The sequence below is a fragment of the Schistocerca piceifrons genome, chromosome 8, assembly GCF_021461385.2.
Source record: "Schistocerca piceifrons isolate TAMUIC-IGC-003096 chromosome 8, iqSchPice1.1, whole genome shotgun sequence".
Classification (NCBI taxonomy): Eukaryota; Metazoa; Arthropoda; class Insecta; order Orthoptera; family Acrididae; genus Schistocerca; species Schistocerca piceifrons.
The window spans coordinates 166008272-166014191 of record NC_060145.1 but is presented as its reverse complement, the minus strand read 5'-3'; the positions used below and the strand labels follow the sequence as shown (position 1 = coordinate 166014191).

Sequence of the window (5920 nt, the reverse complement as noted above, 5' to 3'; positions counted from 1 at the left end):
AAATGCACATACACAAAAAAGGAGAAAAAGTTTTCAGGCTTTCTCAAGTAATACATGGAATTAATGAACAAACGGAACCAAAGGAAACTGTTTAAGATAGATGTGATCACAGAAAGGGAAATCGAAAGAAAATGTTAGAATAAAGAAAAGGTAATGTGGTTGAAACTGACTCATAGCGCAATTTATTCGTGGAAGTATCCTTAATATTAGTGATTTTTTTCTGTGGAACAAGTGTTGCTCCCAAACTAAGTGAGGAATCATCAACAGATAAAATGGAAAATGGCATTCCTATGAGAATTATTATCTAGCAAATGGATTAGCTTCAAATTTTATTTAAAAATAAAAACGCTCCTGTTTTAGTTATGTATTGTTAAATATTATCCTTCACTGTATTGGTCACGCACGTACATCTTCTTTCACTCTCTTTAAGCCATTTACAACGTTGTCAACTGCCTCACAACATTAGTGTTCAGTTATTAAATTTACCGTCAACAAGCCCTTCAACTTGTACAGGGTGTTCAAAAATAAGTTCCCAAACTAACAGGGGGAATGATACAGGAAACAAAAACAAATATGTTTCGTAAATTAAAATCCATACTGCGAGAGCACTGAGCATATTTAGGTAATACAGAGTCGAGCCGATAGGATCCGATCTGTTTAATGTTGTTACACCAAACGTTAGTTTGAAATACGTAGTGTGTTGTGACGTCATGCTCTTCGACACTGAGTCTTTAAACTGTGAGTGGCTCCTGTGTGGGTGCACTTGCTCCGGCGTGACATTTGGGGTGTTAACATGGAGCGTTACCCATGGGGAGAACTGCGAGACATTCACTTGATTAACGGTGCGGCCGAAGGCAGCAGACAGAAGGAGGATGTGGATTCAGCATGATGGGGCCCCAGTGCGCATTGCAGAACCAGTCTGAGCAATAATAACCAGCACTTTTTTTCCAGTTGGTGGATCAGCGGGGAAGGACCTGTACATTGGCCTACAAGATCCGACGACCTCACCCCATTAGAGTTTTTTCTTGGGAATTACCTGACAGCCGAGGTGCATTCTAGCGCTGTTGACACGGAGGCGGAACAGGTTTCAAGAATTCGTGCAACAGCGACACAATACAGTACACACCACGCATTTTCCAGAAAACACGGGCCTCCCTGCTACTTCGATACTGGCTTTGCACTGTGGCTGAGGGTGTTCATTTTGAACATTTATTGTAATGTAATGTGAATCAGAACAATATAGCAGTGAAAAACATTTACCGCCGTTTTATTCTCAGTTACAAACAATAACCACCTGCATACTCAATATCCCAAGAATATGCGTTTCCGACACTTGGTTCGTTTACGAAATGTATTTGTTTTCTTCAATGTCATCTCTGTTATTTGGAGCACAGAATTTTTGAGCACCGTGTATAAACGTAAAACATAAAAGAAGGGTTTGAACTACCTTCTAGTGAATCTAATTTTGCCACAGAAAGAAATACGAAACAATAAAACACTCTGATTCTCTTCTAGGTCACACTGATAGTACTAATGAAGATTTAAGTAATTTTTTTCTGAAATACCGTTTTTACACCGTCGTAGTATTCTTGTATTGAAACATGCAATGAGTTATAGACGTGCAAATGGTCAGCACATCGCCATAGATGTAACAAGGTGTGTGCAGCTTCGGTTCAGCGGATACATTTCACACAATTATTTTAGGATGATGGGGCATTTAAATAATTAAATGTAGCTCGATTCAAGTATTTTTATGGATTTGTTAGTTTTATCTTCAAATCAGGGTGCGATCAGAGAGTACGTTTGTCACTTCTGCTATAAATGAAACAGAATAAGGTGAGTTTTGAAATGTATATCCATAAACAAGGATTCGGAGGACTAGGATAAGGAGGAGGCAAATGGATATTATCTCCAATAGCATCATTCTTAGTACAACAATTTGGCGTTCATACCTACACATGCGTTGAGAATAGCTTTACTTGAGTCACGATAAATAATGTTCCGATTGAAATAGTTTGAAACTGATAAGTAAACTAGTATCTGATTATAAAAGAAAATCTTTGCTACGAAAAGCTAATAAACATTATACTAGTTAAACTGTGTTTTCTATAATGACCAAAAATTTAACAGGTAGTTCACCTCACGTCATTTCTTTCCATTTAATGTCAGTAAAGTTTGAGAGGCACCCACATGCCTTGCTCATACTGTGGCATCAAGCAGTCAGGCCTGCAAGATGAGTCGTCTGCCAAGCGAGTGGATTCATTCTTATTTACCGAGTAACATGAACTCTAGTACTCACACTTAACTCAAAAGTTATCCTCCTATATGATTAATACGCAATGGAAACACGCATCTGACTATCAGTGATTTACAGAACTCTGACTGTTCACTACGCACTGGCAATACCACATTTTCTTTCTTTTTTTTTTATTTGACGGCTTTTATCAACACGTGGCCACCGCAATGAATATGAATGGCGCACACATTATAAATTCGGAACATCATGACAACATACAATTAGAAGGAAAAGTCCACCAATCTTTTTCTTTTCACTATCTTATTTATTCCGATAAATTCTATAACCTAAGCACACAAATTCTGTAACCTACAACAATTACACATGAGAAATTCCACCCAGTGGGCATGGCTTTGCATTGGTGAATCTCTATATTATGGTCTCGTAATTATTTAACGCTACAGTGCACTTTCTGGGTAGGATGGTGGATCTTTTATTATATCTCACACTTCGACTCTCACAATCATCATCACGAAACTTTCCTTCAGATCGAGCGATACAGAACGAACAAGCATAACCCACTAATCTTTTGAAACTACCTTGCTACTCTCCCATGCAAACCACACATACCCAAATTACATGACATACATCACTTTGCAATAAGAAATATAAAACACTAAATAGTCACAACGCTATTACTTTCAGCTTTCCCAATTCAATTAATATTTATCCCAGTTACACACGACACTGCCCCACTTCGTAATTCTACTTTCCTACTATGAACTCTGGAGATATATGCACGTCTTCCTGTGCAATGCAAGCCAAGTGGCGTTGCTGGATAGACGGCCGACTCACCTTGCTTCTCTCAGTGCATCTCTCAGAGTTTGAATCTAGCGTCACACGGAATCATATCACGCAAAGCAATATTAAGAACGTATTCATCACACACGCGAGTCCTCAACTGATACCAAGGACGAGTACTTCTCTTTATCTTTTGTCTCATACACAGTTTGAGACTCACGCAGTACTACCACGTGGAAGTACTCGTCTCTAATTTTGAAGTCCTGCACACGCCATTTCTTAAATATTTCAACTTATGGTACACACGCTATTTCTTAAATATTTCAACCTATTTTACACACGCTAGTAATTCAGCTTAACGTAAGCACACGGAAGTATTTCAACTTATTGTTACACGTGGTTTCATTGTGACCGTTGGTCCCTTCCAAAGATTACTACAATCCCATTAATATTACCTGCGTGACACTTAATTCTCCCCACAAAAGTCCCTGAAATAGAGAAATTATTATTTCAAGCTACTTTTAAATATTCCACATGCATACCATGTCTCCACTCTTTCGTCATTACGCAGCACAACTAAAACAGGTCTTAACAGCACAAGATCCAGCGGCAGAGTGCTGAAACGTGGCCGTTCTCTAGGTCCTCTCGCACCTGTGTCGAGGTGGGGGAAGACCATGCTACCGTATTGGTCAGCCACATTTCAGGCGCTCAAAGCTCAGGTAAATTTCATCTCTTTGGTCCCACCAAAGGTGGCCAAAGGATCGACTCAAAGATGATCATATATTCACATTCACTATCTGCGGTTAGCAGACGACCATACATTCATTCATTTCACAGATCTCACCAAACTGGATGTAGGGATTTACTTTGTGGGAGTGCACATCTGATCAGTTAAATAAATAAATTGTCATTCTTTCCCACACTGGTATCCGGCTTCGCTGTATTAATTGAAATTGAGTTAGTTTCACAAAAAAATAATGTGTTGTTCTGACAAAAAAAATGAAGTATGTTGTACCTATTTTCAATGTCGGGCGGTACTGTACCCTTTCAAGTTCCCCTCAAGACTCATTCCTCAACAGAAACAATGATGACGTTTTGAGAGAACTGCAGCATCTTAGGTTCTTTGGGGGTTACTACACTGCCGTTATCCGCAGTTAGTGGTGGTAAACACTGTATAAGGTTTCCAGCTGGCTACGTCAAATATTTTTATGGTATTCCTCTTTCATCTTCAAGGTCGCCCGTTTAGAGCGAGCCCCTTTCTCATATCTTAGGCTTACCCAGCACACAACGCAAGTTACTTGTTTTGATCACAGACGTTCGGTTACGCGTCTTCTCTTTCTGCTAGTACAAGGTACCGTCACCATAAGCTATGAAGTGCGGGACATCCTTAAAGCTAGCGAAGTTCTTTGATTGGATGCAGCCAATGAGAATGAAACGCCGAAAGAATACATTTATTTTTCCACCATATTTTGGGAGACAACGCTTAGTACTACTTCTTCTTCAATGTTTGTCGACTGGGACATAGGTTCACCCACCTCGTCCGTTACCCAGAACAGGGAGGTGAAGACAGTAGTCTTGCAGTCATTTTGTCTAGTGTGGAAATGAGGGTAAACAATCAGCAAGCATTAGAACTTTGCTAAGACCACAGCTTGCCGCTAGCCTTGTAGTTGCGTTCAGTTGATTGGGAACTGTATCGTAGCACATTGGCGAGCTTTTGTGTGCAGATCTCACAAGTAAGATATCCTGTTCCTGTTCACATTATGTTTCATTCAGGGCACGTGCTGGTCTAAATCCGTCGTCGGATTAGAGATTCGTAATTTCAAGTATCTTACAACTAACGGGGCAACGGCCTTGCCGCAGTGGATACACAGGTTCCCGTCAGATGACCGAAATTAAGCACTGTTGGGCGTGGCCGGCACTGGGATGGGTGACCGTCCGGGCCGCCATGCGCTGTTGCCATTTTTCGGGGTGCTCTCAGCCTCGTGATGTCAATTGAGGAGCTACTAGACCGAACAGTAGCGGCTCCAGTCAGAAAACCATGATAAGGACCGGGAGAGCGGTGTACTGACCATACGCCCCTCCTATCTGCACCTCAGCCGAGGATGATACAGCAGTCGGATGGTCCCCTTTGGTCACTTGTGGCCTGGAGACTGAGTGCTTTTTACAGGTAGCATTTCACACTCCTGTTCAAGTCTTCACAGGGTTTACAACTTTATTTCTTTTTGACTATGAGATGAGGTTTTGGAGGGAGTGGTAACTATTCTTACTCGATGTTTATCCATCGCCTCTCTATTCACAGCGAAATTATTTGATTTCTTTCTTGCATTCACATCTCGTTTGATTATTAGCTACTGCCTTTTGTCCTGTATTATCAATTTCAATCAAGAGTATTCACACCAGTGCTAGAATGATTAAGCACTTTCGTGAGGTGGTACTGTGGGGCGGCGGGTGGAATAATTGTTAAATGTTTTGTATTTATGCTGTTTGTCGTTCTCAACACTGGCTCTCTAACTACAATATTGGCAACCAGAAAGTGATTAGCAAAACGTGAAGCCTGTAATTAGAATTCCTAGTGCCCACTTCATCTGAGAAATACCTTTATAGCTACAGCTTATAGCTCTGAGGAATTAGGAGATTGTCTGGGATTCCTAATCAAAAACCACTCTCTCTAAAATATTCACTATATTCTGATAGTCACAGACCAAAAAGAATCCACACAATCCAACTACCAGAGCAGTTCAGAGTCTAATGCGCTGATGCAACTATAACTGTTCAAATTAAATGTTTAAGTGAATGCTCGCCATAATTTGATGATAATGTTCATCAAACGCCACGCTAATAGTGGTAGAATGTCTGTCCTGCAGCGGCACGTGAAAATATGAT

The 5920-nt window shown here is 40.5% G+C and overlaps 1 pseudogene; it reads left to right on the top strand.

Moving 5' to 3' along the window:
- Nucleotides 1–4878: 4878 nt before the first annotated feature.
- LOC124712916 lies at nucleotides 4879–4996 on the top strand (annotated as a pseudogene).
- Nucleotides 4997–5920: the final 924 nt, after the last annotated feature.